The 21,102-nt window shown below is 49.0% G+C and overlaps 1 long non-coding RNA gene across 1 annotated transcript in view; it reads right to left on the minus strand.

Annotated features, from left to right (window-relative positions):
* The window catches only part of LOC144150099 (uncharacterized), a 36,793-nt gene that overhangs the window by 11,779 nt on the left and 3,912 nt on the right, over positions 1 to 21,102 (minus strand). The window contains exons 2-3 of the long non-coding RNA XR_013318429.1: positions 20,240 to 20,386; positions 11,174 to 11,308 (exon numbers count right to left, since the gene is read on the minus strand). This is a non-coding gene — a long non-coding RNA (uncharacterized LOC144150099). The remainder of the gene's footprint in view (positions 1 to 11,173; positions 11,309 to 20,239; positions 20,387 to 21,102) is intronic.

Raw genomic sequence — 21,102 nt, forward strand, 5'->3', positions numbered from 1 at the left:
AAAAAAGAAGAAATTTTGTTTTCGCGGAGGCATTTACTCTCAAGACGTGAGAGACAAGCTAGGACATGCAGATTACTGTTCATTACTTCTGCAGCACAGCTAACTTCAGGACCTGGGAAAACGTCGGGCTTCGGAGAAGGTCTATGCTTCATTTCTTCTACATTCCTGCACCTCAACTACAGTTCACTCTGTGTGTTAAATACTCGCTGTTCAAAGCCGTGCGAACATTTGTTTGCATGTAGAAAACGAGCTGCGAGTGCATTGAGGGTGTATACATTTCGAAGAGAAGGCTACAGGTATGCTGTGGCAAGCCACAGAATGCGGAATGCCTGTATGGCACCCTGCACACCATTATCACGGATTGGCTAGGATGAGGCAGTCGAAAGAAGGAATTTCAAAGCAGGCTGTGTGCTGTGTATTGCATTTATTACGTGTTTTCAGTTTATTGTTTGTTGTGTATTTATTACTTCACCCGCAAAATGTATAATGCTTTGAGGTGAAGTGAGACAAAACCTATGCAGCAGATGACGCAAGCAAGATGCGCACAGGGTCTTTGCCTCGGCATTTTTTGCCTAGGAGAATGAGTACAGAGGCAGGGGCAGGCCACCGATCAATGAAACGTCAATGACGTGCAGTCTTGGAGCCGACCCAATGGAGGAAAAAAAACCGTGGTTGATTTCTCTGTCATAGGAATCGGTAAAACCCGAAAGTGAAATGTGCAGCGAAATATGAAGCTGAGAATAATTTGCGGTTCGGCGGCTGTGTTGTGGCTGCGCTTGGTGAGCGACGTCCTGCTGGCGGGTCGCTTCGGCAAAGGTGTACTGGCATATTTCCGTGACGGATAGGACCAGCGAAATCTTGGTGTATACCGGCATAAAGCACTGTCGCGTTAAATAACAAGCATTGAAGGACGCTGGTATAACGTACCCCTTAGTACTAAAGGTTGCTTCTCCGCAAGAAGACCCTGCGTGCAGGGGTGCAGCCTTTACAGGCCGCTTACTCGGTTGTACTGGCGTCACTTCGGTGACGGATATGACGTCGGTGAAATCTTTGTGTATCCGGGAATAAAACACTTTTATGTTAAAAAGGAAGGAGTGTGGATAAGACGCCGGGTGATCCAGCGCTCGGACCGCAGCAGCGTTTCAGTGGTTCTCCGCGGAGAACAACCACGGTGTAAAGGAGCTGATGAGAAGACAAGGCCAATTCTGCGGAGAGGAAACGAGGCGATTTGACGACGGACAGAGACAAAGTATGTTACCGAGACAATTGGGGAAATACACAAGGAGGGGCAAATCTAGTCTTGTCGATACAGTCCCTATAATAAACAGGTACTGCACACGAAATAGTTAAGGCTGTCGTGCGAGGACGATGTGTTCGCTGCTCTGGCTCGGTGCGATGGTCGTGGGTGCTGTCGTGGCCGGGAGATGCCGTGTCTTAAGAGGTGCCGCGCGGTGATGCGACGCGGTTGCCTCTGCGCTCGGCGGTCACGGAAGAGCGCTGTTGTGAGGACACTGCAGAGATGGCGTAGGCAGTTTACAAGTCCAGGAGGTAAATGTGACTCGGCTCTGATTCTCCTGCGCGTTCGCGTCGATCAGAAAACTCGCCGAGAGCAGTGTTACTCCTGCCTCCAAATTGCCACCTCCGTTCCGCTTCTCCTTACTCTTCTTCCTTCCTGGTCGCGTAATCCTCGTCCGCCACGGCACCAGCGCTTCTTCTTCATCATTTCTAAACGCTGCGACTAGCGCCTCCTCACACACGCCTTACCTGTGCACGCCTCTCGTTTCATCTAGCCTACGAAAAGAGAAGACTGCTCTAAAACAAAGTTGAGTAGCCAATGTAGCCTTCATGCAAACGCAACGAGTGCCGCTGTTCGGCCTTCGTAGCGAAAGCAGGAGCTCGAAACGCGCTGCACCTATGTGTATCACGAGGTTAGACCTGTGGTTAGACCTGTCCAAGAGACACTTGAGGCAATTGCGGGCTTAATACTGATAGAAAAATTCGTGGCCAACTGTTCCAAGAAAGTGGCCATTTGTACGGAAAGGCTATAAAACTCTTTCCGCCGAGGCGACACAAACCTATCGCTTCATTAAGGAACAACAGCAAAATAAATTATCGATGTTTGCCTGGAGATTTTTGAGCGATACCTATATGTCAGTACGTCACTTAATTTGACATGGTATGAAGTAATGCTAGGGGAAAGGGCATTTTTTTCCTTGAGTGCCTTGCCCGCACATAGTTCGAGACAAGCCAAAGAGGCCACTCACGAACTACCCAAAGTTTCTAGCCTCCTTGGAGAAGGTGAACACATCCTCTACAAGAAAGCTGGCCGTTGTCAACCGGCGTGAAGTCTGTAAATGGGAGGTGCATAACTCAGTTTTTGACGACCGTGTTTGGATGATAGCATATCAGTTTCCAAGGGCGAAATGGAAGGAAATACAACCAGTGTTCTAAGTGAATATTCAACCAACGCAATTATCGTCCTTCTGTCTCCAATTCCAGAGGGCATTAACTGGCACCTACGACACATTATATTGTCCCGTAAGCAAGCACGACGGAGGGTTTCTTCAAGGAACAAACGTGCATTGGAGCGAACGTGTGCTCCGCCACAACCCAATAATATCGTTACGTGCGAGGATGCGTATATTTAAAGCTAGTCAAAATAGGCTGGGAAGCGTTGGGGTAACCATTAGCGTGAGTCTGAGGCGAACGTCGTCATTCTCGTCCTCTTCCACCAGTGGCACAGCGCCGAACGCATGTTTGTCTCGAAGAGGGATTTGCCCCATCCCATGACCGCCAGCGGAAATAGGCACCGTCTTGGTGCCGTCTAAGGAGAACCGGTCGGAGGGAGCTGATATGGCTTGAGACGGGCGACGTGAATACTGGTATGTGGGACAGTAGAGGACGAGGCCCCAGAAAAGACGGTAGGAGCAACCTCATACGTGACATCTGTGACGCGACGCAACACTTTCTACGGCCCAGAATAGGGCTGAATCAGTTTTTAGGAAATGTCAACACGACGTTTCGGGGTACCAGAGCAGGACAAAGGAGCCCGGAGGAAAATGGACCGTTCGGTGACGTTCGTCGTACCGTGTCTTTTGTGATACTTGCGAAGCAACAGGGTGGTCGCGAGCACGTTTACCAGCTTATGGACCCCAGCGGTAGCAGCGCGAGCGTATTTAGAGGAGGAGGCAGGAAGGAGCTATTCCAAAGGCAAAGCCGGTTCACGGACAAACAATAGATAAAATGGAGATAAACCGGACGTGTCGTGGCGGGGATATTGTACGCGAAAGGGATGAATGGTAATGCGAGGTCCAAATCTCCGTGGTCAGAAGACAGGTACATAGACAGCATGTCGGTCAGCGTCCGGTTCAAGTGCTCGGCGAGACCATTAGTTTTAGATAACGAGGCGTTCAGGATGAGATACGCGATATGGCCGTCTGCACACAGGCGCTGCATTACCAGTGACTATGAATGTGGCCTAGGTGGCCTGCGGCCGTGGTAAGCTTGTGTTCCGTCGAGCAAGAGCGGATGACGTTGTTCGACAACTTTGGACAAAGTTTTTTTTACGGTCAGTTAGGAGCTATTGGAGAGTGCCGTGGTGCAGAAGGACGTCGCAGAGAAGAAAGTTAGCGACGTCAGTTGCGGAGCTGGTTGTGAGTGGGGGGTGACGGCAGACCACGTCGTGTAGTCTGTCGCAACGGCCACCCACTGGTTTCCCGCGGACGACAGTGGGAGCGGACCAAGTAAATAGAGGCCCACCCGGAAGAACGCCTCATGGGGAATGTCTATGGGTCTAAGTTCTCCAGAAGGAAGTGTGGTGGACTTTTTCCGACGCTGGCAGCAGTCACACGAGAAAATGTAGCGACGTACTGATCGGTAAAGCCAGACCAGAAGGACCGACGCCGCACTCGATCTTACGTTCTGGGTATCCCTAGGTGACCTGCGGTCGGTGCGTCGTGTAGTTGGTACAGGACGGTCGAACGCCGGTGGCTGGGACCAACGGCGAGGAGGTCCGGACCGTCAGAACGGAAGTTATGGCGATATAAAACGCCATGTTGGAGTGTGAAGTTGCGCATGGAAGGGTCCGGTGACGAAGAGGTCAGACGTTGAATGAGTGAACGGAGCGACGAGTCACGGTGCTGCTCGTCACCGATGGGAAGAAAGTCATATAGTGCGAAGACGCAAGCGACATCAGCAAGTGGGGTGATCTAAGGAGGGTTAACAGGGCGACGTGAGAGGCTGTCGGTGTCTTTATGTAAGCAACCCGACTTATAGGCGATGGAAAACGTATATTCCTCCAGACGTAACGCCCAGCGACCAAGCCGTCCAGATGGGTCTTTCAAGTTGGTAAGTTCGTAAGGCAGCACAGCGCATGGTGGTCTGTGACGACTGGGAATGGTCTGCCGTATAGGGGCGAAATTTTGTGAGGGTCCAGACAAGAGCAAGGCATTCGCGCTCTGTAATTGAGTAATTGAGCGCCGACTTGGACGGCAAACGGCTGGCGTACACAATGACATGGTTTTGACCGGCTTGCCATTGGGCCAATACGGCGCCGATCCAGTGGCCGCTTGCGTCGGTACGCCCTCCGGTGGGAGCGGAAGCATCGAAGTGACCCAAAATTGGCGGTGAGGTTAGAACGGGAGTCAGAGTCCTGAAGACTTGGGCTTGATCAGGACTCCCCGTAAAGGTGGCGCCACTCTTCGAAAGGTCTATGAGGGGACGAGCTACGTGGGAAAAATTTTCTATAAAACGGCGGAAATAGGAGCAAAGTACCAAAAGCTGCGGACATCGTGAGTCGAGCGTGGCGGGGGGAAATCGATGATGGCTCGAACTTTTTCGGGTTCAGGCTGAACACCAAAGGTGTCGACAAGGTGCCAAAGAATTGTTATCCGGTGGTGGCCAAAGCGACACTTTTAGATGCGACGCTGAGAGCATCTCTTGCCGGCGCCTCTCTCACTCCTGCGTGCGTCCGTCGTCGTCGTTGTCCGCACAGCTGCGCCCCTCCTCCTCTCGCCGTGATAGCGCGCCCTCTCCCCCAACATCTGTGGCGCGCGCGCAGTGCGGCGCGCTCTCTCACTCCGCCGGTGGGCGGCGCTGCGCGCGGCGCAAGCGCGCTGTGCGCATGTGCAGCGCCCTCTCTCTCCATGGTCTCCTCTCCATCGGGCGCGCTGCGCATACGTTTCACGCAATTCGAGTAATCGACCCAACGGAAACGCACAATGGAACCCCCTTCAGCGTCGCATCACACCAGGGTTCCCGCGAGGGGAGGTGGGCGTTATTTTTGAATTCAGTCGGATACCAGCACGTCGAAATATTTTAAGTATATCCGATAGGCGCTCCAGGTGCGTCTTCTGAAATGTTTGTGAGAAGACGGTGTGGTCGTCTAGATAACATAAGCATGTGGTCCACTTAAAAACGCACAAAAGGGAGTCCATCATTCTCTCGAATGAGGCTGGAGCATCGCAGCGACCATATTACATAACCCGGAATTGGTAAAGGCCATCAGGGGTCACGAATTCAGTCTTTTCGTGGTCTTTCTAATCGACGGCTATCTGCCAGTATCCAGATCTGGGGTCAAAGGTCGAAAAGAATCTGGCACCATGCAGGCAGTCAAGAGCGTCGTCAATGCGCGGAAATGGATAGACATCTCTTTTCATGATCTTGTTTAAATGCCAATAATCCACGCAGAAACGTCACGTGCCATCTTCTTGACTAAAACGACAGGAGATGCCCACGAACTAGAAGGCGGTTCAACAATTTCTTTGCTGAGCATTTTCTCGACCTCTTTTTGGATAACGAGGCGTTCAGCATGAGATACGTGATATGGCCGTGTGCGCACAGGTGCTGCATCACCAGCGACTATGCGGTGCGTCACAGCGCGTGTTGTACTCACTGAACGGCTGCCTAAATCAGAGATGTCTTTATAGGACGACACCAGATAGGGAAAAGCGTCGGCGTCCACTTGCGAAAAATCTGGTGCTATCATCACAGCGATTTAATTCGCTGGGAGGAATGACTGCATGGTGGGACCCAAACAAGGCGGCACGGTCTATAATGGAGTAGTTTCGGTATGTGCTTCCAAAGGGCACATTGTTGAAGCGCCATTCCTTTTGGTAAGACATCAGGGGAGGAACTGAAGTTGAGGAAAGGGGGACAGGTCTAGTTGTCAACAAAAGTTATTATAGTATGAGACATAGTGAAATTGCGTGTCAGAAGTACATCCAGAATAGGTGAGACGACGTAGTCGCCGTTGGCAACAGGGGAGCTCGGTGATAGTGAGATGTAGCTAACAGCATTTGGTGGCAAACGAACGTGTTCGGTGTTGCAACAGCGCAGCTCGTGTGCGTCGGAAGAAGGGGGGAAAGAAAAGTGGAGGCTGAGGAGTCCAGAGGAACAGTCAATGGGAGCGGCATGTACAGAGACAAAATCAAGACCCAGAATGAGGTCGACAGTGGTCGAGTACGGTAAACGTAACAGCTGTTTCTTGGTCAGCGATGCGTATACGAGCGGTGCACGTTCCGAAGACCGGAGGCGTGCTGCCGTCGGCGACTCGAACTACGCGGGAAGTGGGTGGCGTAAGAACTTTGTGGCTACGGCGATGGCGAAGGCTCAAACTTATTACGGAAATTTGGGCACCGGTGTCAATAAGAGCGCGCGCTGCAACTGCATCGGCAAGGACGTCATGTAAATTGTGCGTAGTCGGCAAAGTCGGTAGAGGATTTACGGGCCGGGTCGTTGATGCAGCGTCACCTCCTTGAGCTCCATGACTTCGGTTTCGGAACGGGGTCGAGAGTAGTCGGTGATGGGGGATGGTTGGCGAGGCTGCTTTGATCGGCGATCAGTTGAATCTGGTGTTCGGACCCGTTAGAGTTGGCCGGGTTGAGGTCAGCACGGGTGCTGAAGCAGTTCTGCCGGTCATTGGAGTAGCCAAGGGTGGTGGAGGACTGCAGTCGACGTAGCTGTTGCAGAAGAACCAGATCCTGCGGCTGCGACAGTACCGGGCAATGTGGCCGACTCTGGAGCAATTGAAACAAATGTGCTTATCGTCTGGGGTGCGCCACTCAGCGGGGTTCCGGCGGGGGTAGAATGAAGGAGGATGGTCGTTGCGGGGACCGGGCGATCTAAACTCTTGTTGGAACGGAGAGCCAATCGCGCACACGAAGTGAAGGCCGAGGTGTGCTATTTCGTTGCCGACAATGGCTTAGATGACGAAAACGATGTGGAGATCATTCCGATCGGAATTCTGGGGCACCACAGTAGTAGGGGCCACAACGTCCAGTTCTCGGCGCACGATGTTCGTTATATCCGCTGAAGGCGGAACGGGGCCTTGTAGGCGTGATAGACGGTCTGGTAGACTTCCATTTGCACACAAAGATGTCGCTGCTGTGTGCGGATGCCTTTCAAAGGTTGTAGGGGCCGCTGGCCACCCTGACACGTGTGAGCGAGCGCGTGAGAGCGCCTGACATGGAGCGCATGCTCAGAGGCTGTCGGGAATAAAGAGTTCCGTTCTTGCTGCTGAACGGGTCGGTCGTCTCTCTTGTGGACTCCGGACATGGTGTCAGAAGTGTTCAGCCATGCCTAGTGATCCAGATGTTCCCGTCGTCCGTGTCGGCGCCTCCGGACTACAAGCGCCGGCCCCATTTGTGTTCACAAATCCGGGAGAATGGCCTACGTGGATCGCCACATTTGAAGATTGTCTTCGCGTCTGGCCTCGACTCTGCGGGCGACGAACGAAAGGTTCGAACGTCACTGTACGTCATGGGACCGCAGACGCGAACCTTGCTTACTTCGCTGAAACTATCGGCACCGGAGTCGCAACCCTTCGCCACAGTCAAGCAGACATTGAACAGTCATTTTGTTCATCCCGTCAACGAGATATACGAGAGTAGACGCTTCCACCGCCGAACGCAGCAGCCTAGTGAGTCAGTAGATGCTTTCTACGCGGAGCTTCAGAACCTGGTCAAGCGGTGCAGCTGCAGCTACTCAGATGTGAAAAGCCGCTTGGTTCGAGACAGATTTGTTGTCGGCCTGTTAGACGAACAACTTTCAGATCAGCTTTGCCACAGCACGAAGCTGACAGCAGAAGAGGCGCTATATCAGGCTCGCTTGCACGAGGACGCTTAAAAGGAACGCGCTGCACCGCCGATCATTGCAAGCGGTGCCCTGGTTGTACGCCAGCGTTCGATAAAACACGTGTTTTAGGATCTGGACGTGACCAAAGTAGTTGCGAAATTAACGAGGCATTTTATATCTATAGGGAAGGAGTTGATTGTGAGCACTCCTTCAATCACTTTTACAGATACGGAGATAGGCTACCTACGAGGTCGCGTGTGCAAGACATAGGCTGGCGTGTGTGGGGTTGTGTAGGGGAAGGTCGTGGTCATATGTTATCTTTGTTTGTTGCACGGACGCTAAGTAAAATTTCAGTTGTAGTGTAGCCAGTGTCCTGTGTACTTATTCTTCGTCCACGTCTCTTTTTCGCTAGTAAAATGCAGTCAGATAACCAACTAGCCCAACTTTCTGCCTTAACTGTAAAAAAATGGATAATATTCGCGCTTGTCTGAAACTGCTCCACGATTCTTACAGACGCGAGCGCACTTTGGGGCACCATGACTGACAGGTGCCCTAACCGGACTTTTCTCTTTGTTATGGTATGAATGGCCTCCGCGATGGGCTGCCGGTAGCGCGCCGTTGCATGGCATCCGCGATCGGCATGGCCTCCGCGATCAGCCGATCGAGGAGGCCATGGTTCTCCGTAGCATACGAGGTACACGTTGTGGCCACAACTGGCTTAGGAAAGAAGGATTGGCTTTAGATGGCCGGCCAGCTGAACAACTAAATGGGGGTGCTGCCGATTTCACCTGTAAAAAAACAATAAGTACAAAAGAGAGTAGGGGGCATAAATTCTTCGCCTTTCGAACGGGAGCCGCAAGTACAACTTCAGGGACGCAGGTGGTAAGAAGGGCCAAAAGGGTTCATCCACATGGCAATAACCAAATGCTTTCAAATGACCACAGGTTCTTGCCCAAGTTGCAAAATGAAGAGCGTGCGTCCGACAACTCTGCAATTGACGAGTGCATATTTTGCTGATGCTGAGGGTTCCCTCTGGCACTTCGCGTTTATTAAGAAACCGGGCTCGGTTTCTTAACAAACGCGAAGTGATGTCTTTATTCGTCGACCTTGACCGCAATAAAGTTATTATGATACTAGGAGGCAGTTTCCAGTGGCCCTCCCTTCTTCCTTTCTAATATTTTCAACAGCGTTAAACCCGGTGGGATATGGATTATCATACGAATAAAATATAGTTTATATGGTTCATATTGTTCATATGGTTTATATGATTATATGGTTCATATGATTAAATATGGTTAAATATGGTTTATGGTGGATTAAACGTGGTAATGAATTAAACATAGATTATCATATTTACTTGACTTTGTTCCTTGCAGTCATGTGTTTGCAACTTTAGCAAATCTCTTCGGAAAAAGTCAATATAGATTCGTTTAGACTCCAAACAGCAACTTCCTACGGGAATGTTCTACAGGATAAGAGATTTTACATGGCCCTTGAGTGGCTCAGCACCTGCCATAGGCGAGGGGTTCGTGAACAAAGAACCCACGTGTAGCTATCAGTGGATGGACAATCTAGGTCCTGAAGACGTCTGAAGTGCAAACTTCGGATTTTTAGGGAAAATGCCAGGGATAGAATTTGCACGCTAAAGGCATCGAGGAGTGCAGGCTTAAGTCTTTCTTTGTGGTGTCTACTTGTGTTCCCGCTGAAGAAACCCCAACAGAACCCCCGCCCCCTTGGCGGTTCCTTAATTGACGGCAAGGTTGCAATTAACATTCTGCGAAGTGTCTGATGATTATTTTTAGCCAAAAATACGCAAGTACGAACGGAGCTGCGGGAAAAGAAGAACGAAAAGGCGGTGGGCAGGGGGGTACAGGGGCTGGTGCGGCTTTGGGAGTGGGGCAAGTGCCCTTTATGGACTCCGCTTGTGGCGCCCATGTAAGTAGGTATATAAAAGGAAGCGCGGGTGGTTTAGTGTGTGCCGCGGCGCATATGATAACAGGGCCAGTATTGTCACAAGTGAAGTTTTCACAGATATTTTCTTTGGATGCTTGTACAGGGTGTGTTTCGGGCTGAGCATCATTGCAGCGTTATGTGGTGTGTCCCAGCCCCACGATCATCACGACAGGAAGGTGGCCTTTTCTTTTATGACAATGGCTAGAACATATCTAGCAAGGCGTACGTTCCTGCTAGAGCAAAATTGCTAGAGATAAAAACAAGCTAAGGAACTCGTAGTTAAATAAACCTCCCAAGGACGAGAGTTAAAACCGACACACAGCGCAAGGGACCTCTGACGCATGTTTAGTTGCATAAAAGTAATTCGAAATTAAAATATGAAAAAAAGGTTGGGTGGGAACAAGGCGCTCCCCAGGAATTGAAGACAATTGTAACCTGATTTCCCTGTGTGCTGTCAAAAGGTTTTCGCCGTTATGAAATAGTCGCAGTATATTCATTGCTTCTTCTCATCAGCATACTATTGGGCATCCTCGCTCACTAATCACTAGCCGCTGTAGTCATATTGTGTGCTTCAAGTAATTTATATATGTGTTGCTGTGTTCTGCGATTATCTGAGTGTTTTTAAAGAAAAGCAGGCGTCTGCGCGTTTTGAAGTGCTTAGCTGAGGTTTGATGCGCTTGTGACAAATTACAGTTACTATTGTATGCATGCCCATATTCTTGTATTCAAGAACTTCCCAGTGTGTCCAAATTGCTGTGTACTGCATTACAAGGGAATGGAGTAAGTAACACCTTTCTGCAAATCTAGTTTTTAGCATGCGTCCTTGCGTTACAACGCTTCGTTTTCACTGGATAAAATACCCGAGGACAGTTTCACGCGTTTCGTAAGTTTATCGCTATGCCTGACCTATTCGCTGGGTTTTATGCAACTATTTAAATAGTACTAAACCACGATATTCGGATCGCATAGTGACAAGAAAGAATGAAAACGGTTTTGTTTAATCTCATTTCTGTCAATCTTAAAATATTATGGTTTCGAGATTCCAATGATGCAGGTGAAATTGTAAGTACGGTTTCTTATCAAACCATGGTATGTAACCAGACTCGTTGCATGCAGTTAAGCAGAAGCGGTAAACAGTAAGTCTTACCAAGGCCACAGGTAGAATACAAAGAGCTGAGAAATTCAAAGTGGCTGGAAGAGAAAAGGCAGCCTCTTCCCTCATCCATTGAACTTGGTTGTAAGCTTGCCAGGCACAAAGGGCCGACGTTACCAGGTTGCAAACCTATCGCGCAGAAAATTGAACACGCTGTAAGTTGTAGCTTGCACCAGGTACAGACTACTACAGTATTCTCGTCAACAGAAAAAATTACGACCCCGGACAACTGCTTTCGACGTAGTGAATAAAGAGCATTTGTAGCCCATCTTACGGAGAGGGCGGATCAATTCTCTTAGGCCCGTTTGCCTCCCAGCTGCTCTGTTGCCACCGAATCGCCATGGGTGACCGCGTTTCAGAGCTGTTGTAGAGATAGTCGGTAGAGTTCTTCGCCGTAGCCAGAGAACCCTATAAATTTCGATAATACGAGGTCATGGGGAACGTAACAAAGCCATTTTATTTTCAATCGTGGCCTGTAGTCGCAGCACATCGGCTGGAACGGCGCTTGCTCAGCGCACGGGAGCAAGTGTCCTCGCATTGTCGACAGGGTCGTCTTTTTCTCTGTGCATCCTTCCTTCCTCCGTTTACAATGTCAGAGGCGCTCGGCCAATCGCCTCGGTTGCGCTACATATCCGCAATTCCGCTGGAGTTGCTTTGCTACTCGTTGTATTTGTATTTGTGTGATTAGGTGTCTGAGTTACTTATGTAGACCTCACTTTAAATCTCTAGCACCCGATTCGGGGGAATGGCCATAACTCAATCTCTAAGTCTACCCTTAGTCAGGTGGCGCCCCAGATATCCCTTCGTATCTGGAATGCGTGATCATCTTGCGTACCAGAGAGGTTGGGTTTTATTCGCCAATCAAGATTTTGCCGCTTTTCTTTTAAACTCAATTACTTTACTTTGTTGATATGACTTACCCTTAAAAACTGCACGTCATTCTACGCTTTGTTTGACTTTTATTTATTCTTTCTGCAGCAGGCCACTTTGCTTAGAGTCTTAGAAATTTTGTGGGACACATCTTCGTCACAATGCCAGATTTTTTACGTTCCTAATTAACTAATGCTTTCGCATCTTTAAGCTCGAAACAAACTTGTAAACATCAGTAATGCGAGTACTAAATTAATTAGGTGCCCTTTTTTGACAACCTAAATCCTGCTAGGTTTACTTTCATGTATCGTAATTTAGAAGAGGATTTGGAAAAAATAATAATAGAGGCAACGTCAGGTAAACCCTATTGCTTAGCTTGCTATTTAAACTGCAACAATATTGCAAAAGTCCAAGGCGTGGGGAACGATCACACACACGAACAAAATTACATAGAGTCTAGGACTGGTATTTCTCCCAAAACTCCGCACTGCTGTGCGATACGCTGACAAGGAAATGAAAAATTGCCGCATTTTTGCGGAATGTGCACGGGGAAAACGTGTGAGCATTCCTGGCGTTATTTTTATGTGGTACGTAGCGCAAGCGATATCCTCACTATCACGGCCAGTGTGAGCACCGAGGGGTACCCTGCCCAACCTCTTGTAGTCATACCCCATCGCCATTATCGTCTGTGAATAATCCTTATCATCATCGTAGGACTCGCGCTCCCCATAACGTTCAGTCTGAGCAAGCTAAGAAACGTTGTCTCAGAGGCCTCGTCCTTCGCTCTATCAAGTTGCAACATCGGCCCTGTATTGCGTAAAGCTAGGTTCCTTGGTTATTTGACTTTGACACAGCTTTCCTTCGTTGTGGAATTATACGTCATTGAGCAGCGACAAAGTGTGGGCCTGATTTAAGTCTGCAGATATTTGTTCATGTAAAACCGGAATAAAATATGCATCAGTTGACATGCATAACTTCACGAAAAAAAACGTGGGACGTGGGCCGCGTAACACTTGTCAGTTTTAACCAACAAATAGTAGTCATGTTTGCCAAGACTCCACAGGTAAGGCACAGTGCACAGCATGTAAAATATGTCGACCCTCTGCACGCGGCTGTAGGCTCAGATCTGAGGGAGATATAAAAGCTCCCTTTAGGTTAACTGGTTGGCTTTTGCAAACATGCCCTACATCATTGTGGTACCTGCGTGTATTCTCTCTCTCCCTCTCCCTATCTCTCTCCTCTGTACACACACACACACACATATATATATATATATATCCAAGTGCAGGAAAAATTACCTTAACATAAGTAACCAAGGAAGTGGAGGGGAAACAGCCTTTCCGGCAGTGTAGTGGTCATCGCACCAGACGCATATCTTGGAGGTCGTGAGTTCGTATCCCACACCACCGACATTTTTTGTCCACTTTCTTTTTGTCTTTCAAAATTCTTCATATGTTTCAATGACCTACCCCATTCTCGCCTTTGCTTTCCCAGGCATTCTTTACTGCCAACCCTTATTTCTGTCTTAATTCAACGAGCCCCTCATTTCCCATTCAGATTCTCTACATATATATATATATATATATATATATATATATATATATATATATATATATATATATATATATATATATATATATATATATATATATATATATATATATATATATATATATATATATGTGTGTGTGTGTGTGTGTGTGTGTGTGTACAGAGGAGAGAGATAGGGAGAGGGAGAGAGAGAATACACGCAGGTACCACAATGATGTAGGGCATGTTTGCAAAAACCAACCAGTTAACCTAAAGGGAGCTTTTATATCTCCCTCAGATCTGAGCCTACAGCCGCGTGCAGAGGGTCGACATATTTTACATGCTGTGCACTGTGCCTTACCTGTGGAGTCTTGGCAAATATGACTACTATTTGTTGGTTAAAACTGACCAGTGTTACTTGGCCCACTTCCCACGTTTTTTTTTCGTGAAGTTCTGCATGTCAACTGATGCATATTTTATTCCGGTTTTACATGAACAAATATTTGCAGACTTAAATCAGGCCCACACTTTGTCGCTGCTCAATGACGTATAATTCCACAACGAAGGAAAGCTGTGTCAAAGTCAAATAACCAAGGAACCTAGCTTTACACAATACAGGGCCGATGTTGCAACTTGATAGAGCGAAGGACGAGGCCTCTGAGACAACGTTTCTTAGCTTGCTCAGACTGAACGTTATGGGGAGCGCGAGTCCTACGATGATGATAAGGATTATTCACAGACGATAATGGTGATGGGGTATGACTACAAGAGGTTGGGCAGGGTACCCCTCTGTGCTCACACTGGCCGTGATAGTGAGGATATCGCTTGCGCTACGTACCACATAAAAATAACGCCAGGAATGCTCACACGTTTTTCCCACGCACATTCCGCAAAAGTGCGGCAATTTTTCATTTCCTTGTCAGCGTATCGCACAGCAGTGCGGAGTTTTCGGAGAAATACCAGTGCTAGACTCTATGTAATTTTGTTCGTGTGTGTGATCGTTTCCCACGCCTTGGACTTTTGCAATATTGTTGCAGTTTAAATAGCAAGCTAAGCAATAGGGTTTACCTGACGTTGCCTCTATTATTATTTTTTCCAAATCCTCTTCTAAATTACGATACATGAAAGTAAACCTAGCAGGATTTAGGTTGTCAAAAAAGGGCACCTAATTAATTTAGTACTCACATTACTGATGTTTACAAGTTTGTTTCGAGCTTAAAGATGCGAAAGCATTAGTTAATTAGGATATATATATATATATATGTAGCAGAACAGAAAGATACGGGACGAGGGACTCAGTAAGGACACATATCAAGGTTGCAGTCGTCATTGCCAGTGCTATTCGGCTGTTTTCGAGATATTTAATAGTGCCGAATGACGTGTGTTTGTCATGTTTCTTTAATACAGTGCTAAATAGGCGAAAATATAAGTCGAGAAAAAATCCGCCGTTTTTTTTTCTCGACTTATATTTTCGCCTATATATATTGAATGCGCTCAACCACGCCCACAATATATATATATATATATATATATATATTAGTCTGACGTGGAAACGAAGGGGATGTATTTAAAGATGGTAATTACAGTACTAAACGGGATAGTAAAGGCAGACAAGGCATCTGCGTTGTTCTAGGTAAAGCACGCACACAAACACCAGCGAACTTCTTTATCTTGCTCCTCCAGCCTGTGAATCTGCTTATCCCAGAGGGCGCATACCCGCAGAGAGGGGTTGCCAACCGGTTTAGTTTATAGCAAGGAGCCAAGGGAACGAGCCCGTGACATGACCTCCGGCGGCAGAAGCAACGTCCATGTGATGGCGATGGTAGAAGCTGAAGGCTGAACTAAATCACGGAAGAAGTAGGGCTTCAGGCGGGGCACATGCACAAGTTGAGGGACTGGTTGCGCAGTTGACGGTGAGTTCGTGACTAGACTAATTTCATACGTCACAGCAGTAACCTGGCGAATGAGGCGGTATGGGCCTGTGGAGCGGGACAGTAGTTTTTCGGATAGCCCAACATGGCGTGAAGGTGTCCACAGGAGGTCCAGGGAGCCAGGTGGGAAGCACAGATCACGGTGGATCTCGTCGTAGCGACGCTTCTGCCTTGCTTGCGACGCCGTAAACTAGGCGCGGGCGATCTGGCGGGCCACATCAGCCTAGGCAATGGGGTCACGTGCGTATTCTGTTCGTGGCCTGGTTGAGTCAGGCAACATGGTGTCAATAGCAGGGCAGGGTCACGGCCGAAAAGGAGCAAGAAAGGAGAGTAGCCGGCAGTGTCGAGGCGCGACGAATTGTAGGCGACAGTAACGTAAGCGAGAGGAACGTCCCAGTCACGATAATCGTTAGACACGTACATAGCGAGCATATCTATAGTGTCTTGGTAAATCGTTCAGTGAGCCCATTGGTGTGCGGATGATAGGCTGTGGTGAGTTTGTGCTTAATGCGGCAGGACCGAAGAAGGTTGTCGACGACCTAAGATAAGAAGCACAGATCATGGTCCGTGATCAGCTGACGAGGAGCATCGTGATGCAGAATGATAGCGTGTAGTAGAAAATCGGCGACATGTGTCGCGCAGCTTGTGGGAAGGACACGTCTGATGACGTAACGCGTGGTATAATCGGTGGCAATGGCGATTAACCTGTTACCAGAGCGGAATAAGAGGAAAGGACCGAGAAGGTCCAATCCAACACGGAAGAATGGTTCAGAAGGAACATCAAACGGTTGAAGAGGGCCTGCTAGAAGTGAGCGAGGCGTTTTGCGGCGTGGGCAAAGGTCACAAGCCGTGACGTACCTTCACACAGACCGGTAAAGGCCGGGCCAGTAAAGCGTCGCCGCAGACGGTCGTAGGACCGAGTGACCCCAGGATGGCCAGCAGTCGGAACGTCATCAAGCTGGTGGAGGATGTCCGAACGGAGATGCTGAAGTACGGCGAAAAAGGTGTCAGATCCATCCATCAGGAGGTGCGGCGAAAGAAGACGACGTTACATGGTAAAAAGGCATGGAGACATGGGTCGGATGGCTCTAAGCTAAGACGGTCTATAACCTGTCGAAGCGATAAGTCGAGTCGTTGGTGGGCGCCTATGTAGTGCAAGTCAGACAGGGCAAATACGCAGGGGTCTTCGTCATCCCACGTTGGATCAGACAAATCAACAGGATGATGAGACAAGCAGTCGGCTTCCCCGTGCATGCGACCGGACCTCTTGACCACCGAAAAGTCATACTCCTGGAGTCTTAAAGCCCTGCAGCCAAGTGGCCAGGAGGGATCTTTTAGCGAAGAAAGCCAACATAGGGCATTATGGTCGGTAATGACCGCAAAGGATTTACCGCATAAATATGGACGGAACTTGCTTACCGCCAAGACGAGTGCGAGGCATTCACGTTCAGTGATGGAATAGTTACGTTCAGAAGCGGACAGAAGCCGGCTGGTGTAGGCTATCATTCTATCGTGACCACTCTGCTTCTGCACAAATACTGCCCCTATCCCGTGGCCACTCGCGCCCGTGTGAACTTCTGTGGTAGCCAACGGATCGAAATAGGCCAAAACTGGACAACGAGTCAGGCGGTCAACAGGAGCTTCAAACGCTGCGCTTTGTGCGGCGCCCCAGGAAAACGAGGTATCGGCCTAAAGGAGATCTGTCAATGGCCGGGCGATCTCAGCAACAGTCTTGATAAAATGGCGAAAGTAGGAGCATAGTCCCACAAAGCTGAGAACATCCTTTGGCGAACGTGGGATTGAAAACTCTTGGACGGCGCGTGCCTTATCCGGATCAGGTCGCACACCAGCAGCATCGAGTACATAGCAGAGGATCTTGAGTTGCTGGCCACGGAAATGGCATTTTGAGTAATTGAGCTGGAAGCCGACGCGACGGAAAACTTTCAGGGTGTCTGCAAGACGATGGAGGAGTCTCAAATGTTGAGAAAAAACGATGACGTCGGCCAAGTAGTAGATGCACGTCAACCACTTGAAGCTACCCAAGAAGAAGTCGATTATTATTTCGAAGGCAGCCGGCGCGTTGCAGAGTCCGAAGGGCATCACCTTAAATTAGTACATCCTGTCGGGCTTCACAAATGCGGTCTTTTCGCGGTCCTTGGCATCAACAGAAATTTGCCAATACCGGGTTGAAGGTCAATAAAAGAAAATTACGATGCACCCTGAAGGCAATCTAGGGCGTCATGAAACCGAGGAACCAGATGACCGTCCTTTTTGGTGACTGTTCAAGTGCTGGTTATCAATGCAGGAGCGTCACGACGGATCTTTCGTTTTCACCAAAACGACTGGTGACACCCACGGACTGGCAGAAGGCTAAATGACATTCGTTTTCAGCATTTTATCGGCCTCATCTTGAATGATGTTGTGTTCGCCGTGAGAGACCCGCTATGGTCGCCTATGGATGGGGCTAGCATTCGCGGTGTTTATGCGGTGGGTTATCATCGATGTCTGTCCTAAAGGGCGATCGTCCAAATCAAAAATGTCTCTGTACGACGAAAGTAGGCGATGTAACTCGCGAGCTTGTGACGAAGGAAGGTCTGACGCTATCATTTTTGCGATGTCATCAGGGGTGGTCTACTGATCTTTGGAATCGTTCGGTGCAACCATGCAGACGTCAGTGAACACATCAGAACCTTAGCATTCGTATAGGAGAAAAAGTGTGGACAGCGACATCCGCTCGGGGAGTACTTCCGACGAAGAACGAAAATTAAGAAACGGCAGGCTTATTTGGTTGTTGGGAAGGTAGAGGGAAGGAAGAAACACGTGGTTTCGAAGGAGGGCGTCAGTCGTAGGTGAAACGATGTAGTCGCCACCCGGAACTAGTGGGCATGGTGACAAAGGGACGTAGGTCATTGTGTTAGGAAGCAGGGGACATGTTCTGTGGAGCACAGGCGGTTGGGGAGATTGGTGTCGGCAACAGGACCTGTCGGCAGGTTAGGACGAAGAATACCAGTGACACAGTCAATAATCGCAGCGTTGTCGGTTAGAAAGTCAAGCCCGAGAATGATGTCATGGGGGCATGCGTCGAAGGCAGTGAACACGGCAGGAATTTGCTGGTCAACAACACCAACCCGAGCGGTGCACAGTCCTTCGACGGTGGGCGTACGGCCGTCGCCCACTCTGACGACAGGAGATGGGGCGGGCGTAAGGACCTTACGAAGCCGGCGGCGAAGGTTGGAGCTCACTACGGAGATACTGGCACCGGTATCTATTAGAGCACGCACACGAACACTGTCAACATCAAGGTCAAGCCAATTGCGTCTCGTCGTTTTGTAAACAGGATTTTCAAGCCGGGTCGGATATGCAGTATCACCTCCGGGAGCTGCATTGGCTAGTTTTCCGGAGAGGTGCGTGCGTAATAAGTTGGCGGCGAAGGGCGGCGAGGCTGCGCCGAACGAGATTGGCGACGTTGTGGGATGCGAGGAGAGGCCAGAGAGGCAGCAGCGGGTGCTGCCGGGAGCATACCGGTGTTGCGTACCAGGCGGCAATTGATTATACCCATCGTTAGAGTTGATGGTGGTCGAAAACCTGTAGTGTGGCGCGCGCTTCTAGCGTTGTCGGCAATAACGGGTGACGTGACCAACGCGAGAGCACACGAAGCAGATTGGCAGGTCGTCAGGGCTTCTCTATTCCGCAGGGTCCAGCGGCGGTGCGTCTTAACAGCACTGGAAGCCATACCTGGCAAATGAAGGTGGAAGGTTTTGGCCGACGTCCGGACAAGTCATAGCGCACACAGAGTGGGTGCCAAAGTTGACGACTTCCTCACGGACCACGGCCTGTATAAGTGATACAGTCGGCAGGGTGTGGTCGTGCCCACGGTGATGTACAGGAGCCGGGGCCATGGCCTCAATTTCGCGGCGCACGATCTTTGTCAACGTGTAAGAATGTGTCATCGGGCCTGGTGTCATTGGTGGACTGAGAAGCGCTGTCAGATCCGCACACGATGAGGTTGCTGCGGTGTGAGGCGGCCGGGTGAACTGCTGCGCTATGCGGTGGCATTTCGCTTGCTCAAATCGGCGACATTCCTTCAGTATCGAGTCAACCGCGGCTCACTACTTATCAGCAGATTGAAGGTATAGCAGATGCCTGGGACAAGGCAGCTGCGATGTCTCACGTACTGCACATACACCAACATCAGCGAGCGTCTTTATCTTCCTTCTCCAGCCTACGGGTCCTCTATCCCAGAGGGCGCATACCCGCACAGAGGGGTTGGCCACCGTTTCAGTTTTATAGCAAAGAGCCAAGGGGGAAAGAGTCGGTGACGGTGTAGGTAATATGAATGTGTATCCACACACACGAGCTATTTTTTTAGCAAGACAAAACGTCATAGTAGCTTCCGTAGTGTTCCTCCTGAAACGATATTTTTATTCCAATCATAGGCCCTGCCGAGGCACTCGTAAAATTTTCACCGTTACTCGCAGTGGTGGACAATTCTTGAGAATTCTATCTGAAACTGACGTAGAGAATTTTCGGAGTGGTGCTTGCTTCACTTGCAAAGCACGGTACACGCTGTGAAGTAAAAAAACCTGGAAGATGTCGAAGTTTCAGCCAACTACAGGAGATTTTGTCGAAGCGATTCTTTATGTTAACCAAACACAACCAGACTAACCATGAAACTTTTTTGTGTGAAACTGCTTCATTTTAATACAACAAGAAGCGAAAACAGACTTACCAAATAGGCTAAATCAATAACCGTAATGGAAGGCGTTCTTGGCCGTCTTGAAATAGTCCGGTCGGTTATTCCCACGAAACTGATAGCGGTAAATCCTATGGCGCTCCATTTCAAAGCGGGTGAACCCAATATTGCAAGGTTTTGTGCCTAAAAAAGAAAGCCACCGGGAAAGTGTAACACACCGAGGCATTCAGTCACACTCACCCCTTACACGGCAGCTGAAAATGGGACTTAAAGCATATCTCATAAAGTTCAATGCCATAAAATACTTGAATCACAGGCACTGTTCTATTATATAACATGTGTGTCAGTAAACATAGAACTAGAAAAGGGCGCTTATTCTGGTAAATATCACCAGAAAAAATTGAAACTTCAAATTACTGAAAAACAGCGTATACTTTGCTATATTCTTAGGAACAAAAAGCAGTAAACAGAGGTTGACTAAACATTGTATGTCTTGAAATAATATTTTACCGAATATTTGATATTGTGTGAGCACTTTCCACTCTCTGTGTTTTGGCAATGCAGAACATATGTTATCGTCGAACATTTCGATATACGGTAACGGTCTAAAGAGCGTCGCACAGAGGCCGCCCTCCGGCAGGTGAACAGTCTGTGTTGATTTTCACCCAAGCGACCAGACCACTTCAACGCAGTGACTAGCCGGAGTCAATGTTAACTGTTAATACTGGCTCTTTCCAGCGACTGAGCGTAAGCGGTGCGGCCGCTTAGATAACAATAAACACAGACTGGCTCCATGCGGTACCGCTGTCCTCGCTGGTGTCGGGCCGCATCTGCAGTGAACCAGTATCTCTTGATTTTATCCAACCGCCCAAACCACTTCCGCCAAACCAAAATCTGAC

Source organism: Haemaphysalis longicornis, unplaced genomic scaffold (assembly GCF_048455015.1).
Source record: "Haemaphysalis longicornis isolate Haplotype H1 unplaced genomic scaffold, Haemaphysalis longicornis Haplotype H1 scaffold_8, whole genome shotgun sequence".
Lineage (NCBI taxonomy): Eukaryota > Metazoa > Arthropoda > Arachnida > Ixodida > Ixodidae > Haemaphysalis > Haemaphysalis longicornis.